At 39.2% G+C, this 13846-nt stretch overlaps 1 protein-coding gene across 4 annotated transcripts in view; it reads right to left on the reverse strand.

The window, feature by feature from the left end:
* SPPL3 (signal peptide peptidase like 3) overlaps positions 1 to 13846 on the reverse strand; it is a 63459-nt gene that overhangs the window by 49029 nt on the left and 584 nt on the right. Inside the window, exon 2 of one of the 4 annotated variants that reach the window (XM_075515957.1) lies at positions 9190 to 9270. The exons of 2 other annotated variants lie outside the window; for them this stretch is intronic. The gene's annotated coding sequence lies outside the window, so the exon portion shown is untranslated. Of the gene's footprint in view, positions 1 to 9189; positions 9271 to 13478; positions 13646 to 13846 lie in introns of those variants that run through there. One more of the 4 variants, XM_075515958.1, reaches the window with a different exon arrangement.

Here is a 13846-nt window from a genome sequence, read left to right on the forward strand (position 1 = left end):
GGCAGCAAGGAGGTTTTGTAGCTGATCTAAAACAGAGCAAGACCTTAAGAGGAATTAGGAACCACACCGCTAATCACATGGCAGCAGAAATACGACGTTTCTTGAACCTCACCTGACACACCTTTACATTCACGTGATCATTCTTCTTGGGGAGAGAGGGCCCCAACTTGACAAAGGTTAGTCACTTTCCTAATTGCAAAATGAAAAGCAAGTTCTGGTACATCTCTGGTATGTTTATACCATAATAAAAAGATTGGATAAAATGCCTTTCGTTATGAAAATTGCAAGTGGTATTACAGAGTTGTGCAGGACTTTTATTACCATTTGGCCTTACGTTCCCCACTTGCCACTTATCAGAAATGGGGGGAGGTGTATATTTAAGTTTAGTAACACAAGAATTTTTTTTTTTTTTAAATAAAAAGGAAAAAAAAAAGAAAAAAGGGGAAAAAAAAAGCTTAGTTACAAACATGCTAAAAATTTAACTGAGGACCCCCCATCATCAAGAAAACGTCCACTTAGCACTGATTTCTAAAAAAACATCTCGACATATTATATACCCAAGACAATTTTAGTTACAAAACATCTACTACTCAAAGCAAACTTTGTTTCCAAAGTAAGAGCACTATGAAATTCTATTACTTGGGCATTTTGCAGAGTCACTGTCCTCAGGTGTCCACAACATTAAGAAAATCTAAATACTTGCTTAATTTTACAGTGTTGAATAGCTTGCATGAAAAAAATGTGGGACATCACTCCCCTGATAAGGCACCATACTTTCCTAGAATCATGAATTCACATCATTCCTACAACTATTTCTAAATTATTTCCTTTGTTCCTCTCTCTTGCACAAATTGCCAGCAAAAGAATTAATAAGCTAGAGAAATGGAGGATAAGTCGGATCTCTTCAGATGAGTGGGGACATTATTCAGTGTCCAGAGGGGTCAGGAGATTCTGTTATCTTACTTCAACAAACAGGTCTAAATTTTGAAAGATTATGGCACTGCAGGCTTTCCAAATTAGTCATATAGATCCTATCAATGAATTGCAATGGAGTTCTGGAACCCTGTTCATCCAAAACTATCCAATTCCTATGCAGTACCAAGATACCGGATATTCAACAGCAAGTTTCCTAATAGCATGGAAAAATTCCATTACAAAAAAACTTCTAATAGTTAAACTATAAACGGTAAATTCAATGCTACTATTAGTCACAAGGGATAACAAATTTTCATACTTTACCATAGTGAAAGGAAACTATATTAGTGTTTCCCAGAACTGAAGCAGTAAGTTACCTGAACAAGGGTCCAGACAATTGAGTCTTTAACATAAGAAAATGCAGCCTGTCTTCTAGTAATTGCAATTCAGCCTCATCCCAGACACTGTCAGTCATCCAAGTCCAGACATGGCATTCTTCCAAATAAGCTTGTTCAAGAAAAAAATATATAACTAACAGCTCAACTTCACCTTCCTCCTCTTACAGCGATATTATCAGAGTATTCAGTATCCTCTGAAGATCCAGGGCTAAGTTCATCTAATGTGCAACTGAGCCAATGCACATCGTCCTGGCCATATTTACCAACATTCAATCATATGCAGAATATTATGGTTCTCATGGTGTCAGCAAGCAATTAAAAAAGGGCAATGACAAAAGAAAACTGATTAATTATGCGGCAGAAAGAGAGGACTCTTGGGATACACAGGGAAATTTCTGTACATCTTGTTGGCCTGCAATATTCTGCAAGAGAAATCCCAGCACGAAGGGCAGAGCCCCACACCAACACTGCTGTGCTGAGACTGCCCTTCAGCCCATGCAGGCAAATGCAGATTTTGCATGGCCATTGTGGTCAGACGCCTGCCAAGGTGTCTCAATTGTGTGAACGGAAGTGACTGCTCAGTTTGCTACACCAAGAGATAACCAGGCAGCCCTCAGCTGAAAAGCACAAATAATCCAGCACTAGAGATGGGACAAGCTGCATTGCCCCCGAGGACCTAATAACCGACTTCACCTTGTAAATCTTATTGTAAAGCACTGTAAGATAAATATGTAATCATTTTGGCAGCTTTGCTTGGACAGGAAACAACACACTGAGCAGAAAGAACACCTAAATATTTAAGACAATATATCTTAACAAATCTGTAATCTGGCTTCTTATGGGACACAGAGTCGGGTAACTGACTAAAACAAAAAAGTTCAAACCAGAGTTATGAGAAGTATCTCCACCTGAAGCAATACAGAGAACACCACATAGAAAAAGTACAGCAGGTTTCCTAGCAAGCATACAAAGGAATACCACTACCCAATGCTCTATTTGATCTCATCCAGGAGCCAAAACCAGAAGATGAAGTTGGTCCTCTTCTATGTGTACAGCTTCACTCAAGACACATACATTATACTAGAGAGTCTACCTTGAGTGGCCTAACTCGCTCTCAAAATATTACCTAAAAATATTCTGTGCATATATCTGTTTAACTTATTTTCCTTGTGACCAGCTCCATCCTTTATCATCAGGCTCTCACTCTAGCCCTGCTCCTCATCTTGCGTGGGCATCCTGAGGTTGTAATCAAAGCTTCACTCCAGGAGAGCAAACTGCCCCAGACCACTGTAAAGTCTGTGCCCAGTTCTGGACTTTGTAACTGCCAACACATACAGATCCAGCAATACAGATATTCTACTGCTAACCTTGTTCTAACTGTCTGGAGTATAATACTCACTGGAGTCAAGGCCTAGTAAAAGAGGTGTTTATTCACATTTGTACGGTTTCTTTCTGCAAATGATAGAGCTGATCAAGCAGAGCAGAACTCTGACAGCAGAACACGCTGCAAATCACACCTCCTTGGTAAGTCGCTGCCTCCTCATAAAGGAAATGCAACAATTGAAGCTTCACAGTAGTTCAGAGACCGAGAAAGTGCAAGGATACCTGTACTAGAACCATACAACTGGTTTATCTGCGACATACAGGTGTTTTGGTAACAAGCGCTACAGAAAAGCTTAACATGTACATATGCAGGCACTACAGGGAAGAATTAATTAAATTAAATCCTAAAACAGGTCCCAGGAACATACCCTAGCAGAGACCCCAGGATCTCTATCTGTTCCCACAACTAAGTATCATCACTTTGTAGTTTGCATAGATTCAAAAATGCAGCTGGACAAACTGATGGAAGAACAGTCATCTAAGACCTAATGTACAAAGACACTATGAAGTCCTCTCAGATTTGGAGGATATCGATCTGAATGCTGCACTACTTCCTGGACAAAACGCATCTTTCCGTCCCAGTACAAAAAATATTTTTTCTCATTTCTAGGTTTAACTTCTACAGCGATTCCCATACGTAAGTTACAAATATGCAGAATATCTTGATTCTCTCTAATTTTTAAGATATCAAAATGTAGTAGGCTCTCTAATCAGAAAAAAGGTTGTTTTTATCACTAACGTCAGAAAAGAGGATGTTATCTCATCTACATTGACTCTACTGTTGACTTTAAAAACCTAAACAAAACCACACCTCATACCTTTGACAGGCCACTATTTTATTGATTATGTGCTTGGAAATCCAAACTCTCTTTAGCAATGTATTCAGAAGTGAGATCAAAAAATAAAACTAACAACTAACAGTTTAATCAAAGCATTTAACAACCAGACCTTACAATCAACAAGCCAAAACCAAAGTCAAATTGATCAATATGACCTTGTCATACAGAAAGAGCAGCTCTGAGTGCTACTTATGAGTTGACTTACCCGCCCAGTACAGCATTATGATATATACTTTATCATGACATGCCTGGGTAGAATTAAACACTATTTTCACAAAAATTCCATAAAAGAATGAGTTAACACCATTAGCACCAAACTATGAATCTTCAGTGCCAATGCTGAAGTACATCCCTGTATGAGCCAAAGCTATAGAGTAGCCAGTCTGCCTTGCCAGAGTAAAGCAGCTTTCATCGTGCTGGGTCTGTATCAAGACGAAATAACGTTGTCAGATGATGGCTGATGAGATTCTGAAGCAAACGTGACTATTCACAACTGCACAAAGTGAAGAGAGGGGATTCCGCTAGCTTGAAAATACAAAATACAGCCCATCAAAACAGGCACCCTTGTTTTTGCCATGTCCAATTAAGAGAGAGGCAAACTCAAAAAAAGGTCTTGACAGTAACAAAGGTGGCCACTTTACAGATAAACACGCTGCATATATGAGAGACATTGCCTTGTGATAGACTGGCCAGGGCCTGATCTCTGCCCTACAACCTGAGTGCAAGAGAAGCACAGTACATTAATACACTTGAGTGTCAGGCTTAAGGTAGCAGTTTCAGTTCCAGGTGCAAAAAACAGGCAGCAGAAGAACAGGTGGAGGCTGTTTTCAACAAATTCTAGCCCAAATATCTAAAAACCTTTGTTTGTGGCAACAACAAAAAGTAGGAACATTCTTTAGAGAGGGTGCTTTGGGATTCTTATTGAACTTCTTCCAGTAAAGCACCCTGCAGGGAAGTTTTTCTAGTTTATGGCAGACTTTTTTCACCTTCTGATTTAGCTTTAAGGTAGCTCTTTTTTATGTTCCATCTGCAAAAACATAAAAAAATAAAGAGGAAGATAACTACCTGGAAAACTAACATTGGGGTTCTTGTAAGGCACATAAGTATGATAAAGAGGTTCTTTCTGTTCTGTATCATCTCTAACTGCTTACAGCTGCATCTGCTTTAGAAATAGTCAAGTTAGCAGAAAATAAAAAAGTCCAGCTCTTCACTACTTAGCTTTAAAGTTTCCTTTTTCGAGAGAAAAAAAAGCGCTCTTTAAACTATTTTCAACATAAAGCTTAATTAGATTCTACTCTTCATCTTCAAAACCCTACAGAGATCATAATATTCCCCATGAGAGCTTTTAGCCCTTCGTGATAACTTCTCAGAGCAGCTATTCAAGTGAAGGTATAGGATCAGCCACCTCAAGAAGAGTTCACAGAGCAGATAATCTTTCCTCCAGCAAATAGACCATCAATCTGAACTTCTAAAAAGGACCAGAATGACCTTGTGCCATCAAACCTAGAAAGCAAGACACAGACGTACCTCACCTCACCACTCTACAGAAATCCATATAATCCAGCTGTTTGCTCCATCTGCCACCTGCTATTTCACCAACCTCACCTTTAGCTAACAATCACCTGAAAAATAGACTTCCCATTGACTAAATAAGTCAAAGCTTTGTCAAACCTGTTTTATCTTGCCAAATGGGTCTGACACAGATTATGGCGAGATAAATCACAACTGTAGCCTTGAAAGTGGTAAACTTATACTAGTAAAAATAGTCCTTTGTATAACAACATACCATTCAGCTTTGGTCTCATACATCCAACATATCTGTACCAACAGCTGGTTGATCCTAATTACAAAATTATTCAGAATTCATTGTTGAATTTCTACCCACTACAAAAGTTTCCAAATAAATTTAAACCAAGTTTTAAATTGGAGCTAGCTATCCAACAGAAGAAGGGATGGCAGATTGCTAAGTGCACAGACACCAGAACTAACAGGCAGCAGAGTGAGCCATAACTCAGCTGCAGTGTTCACCTCTGTCCTGCTAATCACACTACCACAGAGCTCAAACATTTTGTAATGCTAGTTCTTGCCCAAGCTACGTTATCTCAAGTGGAGTAAATGGAACTTATTAATCCAAGTAACTACTGAAATTAAAATAAATCCTGAGGACATACACTTGCTACTAGCTTAACCTGTGTGGAGAAACCCCCTGCAAAACTATCTGTGCATCACTGCTGTAGAGACAGGTGCACCAAATTTACATGCTGAGACCACTTGATTTTTTGTTCCACCTGAAACTACGCTGCACCATGAATCCATCTGTACAGTGCATTTGCTATTCTAGCATGAAGTTGGTATTTGTGGTACTACTGACATAAGAAAATGGGGTAAGCAAACAGTTCCCAAACTTCTGTGATTCAGTGGAACACTATCAACCCTTAACATTTCTGTTGATCTCTGTAAACTTCTGCCAAACTTTTAAAGCTATTTAAAATCACGTATCGCTGCAAATTTATCTTCTGGCTAGTTATTAGATTAACAAAGGACTGTTTAAAGATACCTCTGTCCAAAAACGGCAGAGTCCATTGGAATGAAGAAGTAAATTTGGGCTTTCAAGACAGAAAGTGGCAAGCAGAAAAGCACTGACCAGGTAGAACTAACTGATAACACCAGAGGACTGGTGTTAAAAAACAGTAGTTCACACTGCACAGCACTTTTTTTTTCTTTTAGCAGCTGGACTGAAGAATAATCTAGATTCAAGCCTATTCCTGCAGGTAAGCTTGCCAACTCATGCCTAAAGTTAAAGATTGTGTGTGTAAACAGAGGGTGGAACCCCCCTGGGTCTCCTCCTGCTTCCCCCACACTACCTCTGTTGTGGAGACGCCTGCAGAAATGCGACTAAGGTGTAGAAATGGAAGAGAATCATTTCAGTCTTCAGCTTCATACCCTGCTGCATGGGAAAATACTTTCTTGGGTCAAAAGCCTATGAACTAGCTACAGGAAGTAAAGGAAGAACATCCAAACCTGACAGACACAGAAGAAAATACTGTTTTCAGAAGGAAGAAGGAGAGAAGAAATGAGAGTCAAACACTATCATTTTCCTTTCAGATTCCACTGGTTAGGGAAAATGCTACCATATATAAACTGTAAGATATGATTATATCTCTCCAACTTCTACATGGGCAACTTCAGTAATAAGGGAGGCATCTTAAGCACAAGATTGTGCAATAGAGAATAATTTTCTCGGTGCATTCTCCTTTACTTCACGACATCGGCTGTAATGATTTTAAAGAACCTCTGTTCTGACATTCTAAAAAAAAAGAGTCACTCCATCCTAAAACCCTGTCCCCACACAAGCGAAGTATAAGGGTAGTCTCATTTAATATATTTATTATTTTGAATACTTGTTGTCATAGAATATTTAAAATGTTCTGGTTTAATTGATTAGTTATCAGTTACAGAATATCTTTCTAAAAAGCCAGCAGAACATTCTTACTTTCTGACACCCCTGTCTATATACCATGCCACTTAAAGTGACATACAGATACAGAGGCTATCCAAGGGAATTTGGGACCTGGGGCTTAGACCTGGCCCTAAAAAGAAATACTCAACAGAATCTAATAATGAAGACGACAGTACAACAGCTACACAATTAATCAGTTCCAGGATAATCTCATCACAGTGGTTCTGGCGGACAGAGAGACTCTTAACGTATCATGAGAGCTGACTTTCTGCGGGGATGGCGCATGAGAGGAGAACCCTGGTCTGGCAGATCAGAGTATTTCAAGCACAGACACCACTTGTAAAAGATGTAGGAGAAAAGATCATCAACGTTAGCATCCTTGGAAGAATTAAAGAGGGAGAAAGGGGATCAGGAAGTGTTGCCATGACACATACGCTCCATTAATCTTATTAAATCATCACCTTTCAAAGTCAGTTTGATTGCCTGGATTCAGTTCAGCTAGCACACTAGCTTGTGTTTCACTCCACTTCACTCAGCCCACATAATTGGCTAAATCATTCCAAATTTTAATCTTAATCAGTTACACTAAAGCAATGTAGCACCAAAAAGAAAATGTGCACAATTATTTTTTTCTACCAATTTCAGCCTTGGTTCTTCCTGGAAACTTTACTCAGATGTCACCAGAATTAAATTAGACTGTTTGACTCAATGCCTTGTGTCAATTATTTGCTTTTAGAGTATATTATGATGCTTAGAGTCATCATTAAATGTCAAAGGGCAATAAAGATGGCGGCACTTACGCCAGAGATGTTGATACATCACATTACCGAAATAATGAAATAAAATAGCTGAGATACTAAAAAAGACCAGAATCCATTTTGCTCTTCTTCCAAATTTTAGCAAATCAAAATCACTGCATTTTAAAAAGCATGACAGGTATTTCAAAGTACTTCTTGTAGGAAGGGTTCATAAGTACACATTTTTTGGCATTGTGTTTCAGTGACAAACGATTAATGACAGAGGTTTCAGCACCTGAATCTAGTATTTAAAACTGTGGTATTCACCAAAACACATCTCAATCTCAGAAGAACTTAACATCCTCAATTAATTTGGCCTGTCTGGTAGTCCCCACACAATTCCTCAAATTCCAACAGCATCAGGTTGCTTAACTCATACCAAAATTCCGAAGTCCACAAAATAACCTATCACTTTATTGGATCACATCCTTCAATAAACGAAAGAGATGCTCTCAGGTTCATCAAACCCAACACAAAACACAAGAAAAGGTAGTAGTAGTCGTAGACCCACGTACCTAGCAGCTCACTTACCTATGACACAGGAAATCATATTCAGGTTTTCTTCTGTTTGTGGGAATTCAAACTTGCATCTCTAGAAAAGCATCCTGAACTACCCCCACAGACTACAGCCCCTTCAGTCTTCCAAACTACATTTTTACCAAGGCAGGAAGTGGAACCCAGGTCCCGGACAATCCCAAATTAGTATTTTGATCATTAAGGCAGAAAGCCATGCCTGCTTGCTGGTCCAGCAAATATTTACAGCGTTCTGTATGAAGTGAAACAGATTTAAAAGGACACACAAAGCTCAACTGGTGATTGGTGATGAGAGCACTCCCCTGGAAGGTGAGAGAGGCAAGGTCAGAAACCCTGGGGGACAGAACTGCTCTTCTATATCCTGGACGAGTTCTTCAATCAGTGGGTAAAAAGCAAGGAACCACTGACTTCCGCTGCCACAATATCCTGAATAGGCTAAAGGCAGAACAGATAGAAATCTTAATTGAAATAGGTACTGCACACCAGCACCAAGAAAACATTGATTTATGTTCTTCACCTTTAGATTTTTCTTAAAGAATTATTAATATATTAGTAAATACAGCCTTCACATTGAAGCGGGAAATTTTTTTCCCTTTGCTCATCAGAGTCATTATATATATGTACATTAGAGTAACTGTAAACTTCAACTACTCCCATGCTCTTTGCCTTATTTGTGTTTCAGTCCAGTGCTGTAGACAAGAGTCCCTGCCTACCTGACATACAGTCCGACATAGCAAAAGCTAGAGGGAGGATAACAAACAAGTGAAGTGAGGCTGGTACTGGAAGACAAACATATTAATTATAAATCTGATATTCTCAAATTTACTGAGGTTTAAGTCACTCTTCTGATGGCAGATACTCACACACATTCCTACAATGACATCCTTGTCCTCAGGCAGCTTCTAACAATTGTTAAAATGGAATGTGGCCGGTAATTTCAGTTCCTGAAAAATGTAAGATTAAAGGCCAAACTCTACATTTGTATGCCAAGCTTTCACGAAAGATTTTAGACAGTACACACAACAGAATTTTATCTATATGCTTTGCAATCTGTCACCTAAAAAGTGTAATACTTTAAAAATTCAGGTGAATTATTTGTTTTGTTTCTGTTGTAAACTGCCTCCCATCCCCAAAACACCTTAATTAGTCAGTTAAGGTCTCTCGACCTAAACTGAGCAAAAGCAAGTAAAAAATCTTGAATGCAAAAAATTATTTTACTAGTACTTGACAAATTCTGTCAACAAGCTGTAGCTTCTCTTACTCCCTGCCCTCCCACATACACATCTTATCCAGCCAACTAAGACTTAAAAGCACTACCTCACTCTTCTGGAAGAGACTGTATTTTAGTTCACGGCAGGAGCATGTTAAATGCTTAAATGCAATGAAAGCAAATTCTCAGACCTCTGAATCTAGAAAGACTTTTAACACCAACCGATTTGAATTCTCCCAGGAGCAAAGACGGCATTGTACATTTACACTTATTCCAGAACTCAGTAGCTTTATTGATTGCTCTGACACATCATTACACTTAATTTGCACACCCTTTGCATTACATAGGGAAGTTTCTAAATATATCACCATTTCACTCATCAAACATTTGATGAGTAATACAAGAATCATGCCACTGATTAAAACATTTAAGAGGGAGTTCAGTTGTTCTTAAGATTAGTGACTCAATACAGCGGCTTCTTTTTTTGTTCTTAGCTTACTCTCCCAGTCTGTCTCCTAATCATCACCCTGACAGGACACGCACGCATTGCAATCCGTATTACTCTTATACAACACTCTGGGAAAGGAAAAATTAAAAATATATTTGGTTTTGGTGTAGAAATGTCCTTCTTCTGTCTTCACATATGAAGGAAGCTGTGAAAATCTTTTGTGCATTCAAAGGGCAAAAAAAGAACAAAGCAATCTCTATTGCCAGACTGGGCAACAGTAAAAAGGGAGGGGGTGTTACATCAGGCCTTGAAAAACACTGAACACCTACTAACTGAAGATAAACAACATGTGCGTGCTGCTGTGCCCTCTAAATAGGATCCAGCACAAAAATCTCACCACAAGGTGCTAGAAATTAAGGAAAGACCAAGTATTTCACAAAGTCATGATCTAGGTCCTGCTGCTTCCGTATTCATCTGTTGTAATACTTCCAACAGCTTGGTGCCTGAAGATAAAATCCTTGGCATTTACTAACCTCTTACTCACACACATACACACTGGTGATGGGCAAACAGCTCTTCCCATATTTATTCCCTCCTCTGTGTAGCAGGAACGTCTGTCACTACCCAGTCCCATTTCCTTGCTGGAGTACAGACAGGAAGCAAAGGGAAAACGGGTATTCCACAACCTCTTTCCTCTCCCAATCCATTCCACTTGCAGGAAATTAATTTCAGCTCTCGTTTAATCTAGAAAATTATGAGCAACCTTGCAATGCAGCAGTCACGTTCCTCTGTGGCTTGCAGATTTGAGTAACGAGAGTATAATACATAGCTCTCATAACTTCCTTCTCTTATTGCAGGTACTTGACAAAGAAATTTTCTCTACTCACTACTGACAAGCATTTTATTCAAACACCCTTTTTTTAAAAAAAGTGCATATCCTTTGAAAGAGTATTTCCATCTGCACTTATCCCACATTTCATATTAAAATTAGTTTTTCCAGGATGACAGTATTCAGTTTCACCAGAAAATTTCTCAGTAGATCCTCCTTTCAGGGATAACACACATACCCGAAATACTGGGTCAGCAAGACTATTCAAGACATTAAAAAAGACCTAAATAAAAGTACAGATGGTTAAAGGTGGGGGCATTACTGAAGGGAAAAAAGGGGAAGAGGTTGCTACAAGAAATAACTCACAAGAATAGTGACAAAAGACAGCGTATGTATCTAAAATTATGAAAGGGGTGGGGAAAAAGCATAAGTACTGCCTTCTTATAGTATCTTAATAAAAGAAAGAAATTGCAATCAATTTCATTTGGTAATTAAAAGAAAAATATAAACCCACCTTAAAATCTCAGATTTATATTTTCAAAACAATAAATATAGCAAAATGAGAATTAGTTCTCATCTCTTCAAAATAACATCATTAACAGAGACATCAAACACTGAAAAAAAGCCCTGTTTTGCCTAAGTGTTTGACAATGCTAATGTCCAGTTATCATAGCTTGCAAGTACATTTTTTACAAGGTATTTCTAACACATCTGAGACAATTAAAAAATAAATCAAACCCCAAATAAACCTTTATCATATCTATGAAGCTACAGTGATTCTATGATGCATGTTGATAGTTATGCACAAAAAGAGGCATAATCCAGCCTTATGCTCCTGGGCAAATGGGAAGCACTACTGAGGCCAGGAACCAATTTACATCTGTACAAAGATAGGTTCGTGAAAGGATTTTTCTTAATGTCAAATTATGTATTTTCAGATGCCAAATAAGGTATCTGCACAGCAGCTATACACTATACCAAGGAACAGGGAAAGCTCTTGTTCTGAGAAAGCCTTTGCAACACAGAAGAAGGACCGGGTCCGGCAAACGGACAGGATGCAATCTGCCAACTTCAAAACTGTACAACAGCACTAATTGCTGGACACAATTCTGTACGATTCTTTCATAGAAGTGCTGGTTTCCTCAGTTGACAGCATGTGCATTTTTCCTAAAAGCACTAAAGGACTAGCCAATTTTATGCTGAGCTGCATTACCATAACTAAAAATAAACAAACGCAAGATTGTTGCTAGAAGTGTAAGTAATTAAACATGCATCCACAGAGAAGAGTGCACAAGTTACAGAACAGGACTCCGTAGTCTGAAACTGGATTTTTGCTCTTCCCATAGCTCCCAGACAATGCTGATCACAGGTCAAAATGCAAAGTGACAGAAACCTCAAAAACATGAGGACACATTAGTGAATATAGACACAAAATTACAGTGTTTTGAGATGTAAGCCTCATATCCTTGTTCTGTTACAACCTCAATACTGTAAGAAAGAACTACCATTCTTGTGATCCACCTAGCAAGCAGTGAAGAACAACTCAAATCCCAACTTCACTCCTAAAATATGCAACCTAAAGAAGAGTTAATCCTCCTCCCAGCCTCTGTTAAAAACCTTCCCTTTAGAACACTACTATGGCAAAGACACTCATTCAAAAAAGCAAGGGAGTTAAAGATCAAAATAATGTACAATTGACATTTTGTTTCATTTAGTTTTTTAAAGAAAGCTGACAAATCCCAGAGTAGTTTATGAATTTATAATTTCATTCTGCAATTAAAATACACTAAGACAACAGTTCACTAGACACATCTAATTGAACTACGTTAAACTGCCTAAATCTGTACCAATATTCACTGACAGTAACAATATATAGTTAATCCTTTAAGTCAAAGAAGTTGTCTTTTTGCTCTTGTTTTAAAGCAGAGCAGACCACTGCCTGAACTGAGCTCATGAAACAAAATAAGAACATCTAAAAAGCAAAAGACCAATATGTATATTGGTTCTTGACAGAGAAGGGACAGAAGATGGGAGAAGGGACTGATAAAAGTCTCAACATGTGGCAGAACAGAAATCCCCATTGGGTTCCAAGTTTTGAAGAAGTAATGGGAAAGATTTCCAGAACCATTCAGGATAGGAATATTCCTTGCATATTCAATCCCTTCCCCACATTCAGCACACACCAAGGTCAAAAGCTGAGATTTAACTCCTTTTTTAATAAGGATGTCATAACTTTTTTTCAAAAAATCTAAGAAACAACTCTGGATGATATCACTGGAATAGATTTAAAATGCAGTAAGAGTATCACAATTAATTGCTGCAGTGGCCAGGTCAACAGAGCTGATGCACAGGTAAATGATTTGAGATATTTTGGTTGTGATCCATGACAATACAAAAAAAAACAGAATTATACAAAGAAACCGAACTCTGTCTCTTTGATCCACCACCAGCTAGGCCCGAGACAGTGTCAGGACACAGAAAAAAATGCCCTCTACTTTCATTTGCTATACTTCATGTCTTCCCACAGGAACTTGTCTCTTCCTCCTCATTCTATTTCCTGTATACAGAACAAGCCTATTGTCACCAGGTGAAAACACACACACTCGCCACTGACTTACCAACCAGCCTATACTAACATAAATCTCCCTTTAGGCAGAGAGAATACCTGCAGCCTCACAAACGTGAAAGCAGGAACTGTCCCTGCTCCAGGCCCAGAGGATCGCCGTGTACCAGCTCTAGCCATGCAGAGATACGGCTCACCTAAGGAGACCTCCGGGACAGAGAAGGATGACAGCCACACCAATGCTCACAGCGATCCTCTCCCACTCCCCGGCTGTCAGCGGGGGGGATCCTCACAGCCCAGCCACCCCATCCCCTCGCTCGCACGACGTCCCTCCTCCCTTCCCCCTAATCCCTCCTACTCAGCCGCGCTTAAACCTCAGGCCACAGTCTCTCCGCCGGCAGCTCCCTTTATGCCCCAGCCCCCACCGCAGCCCGCAACCGGCAGTCCCGCGGTAGAGGCGCGGCGTCGGC

The sequence above is a fragment of the Mycteria americana genome, chromosome 13, assembly GCF_035582795.1.
Source record: "Mycteria americana isolate JAX WOST 10 ecotype Jacksonville Zoo and Gardens chromosome 13, USCA_MyAme_1.0, whole genome shotgun sequence".
NCBI classification, from domain to species: domain Eukaryota; kingdom Metazoa; phylum Chordata; class Aves; order Ciconiiformes; family Ciconiidae; genus Mycteria; species Mycteria americana.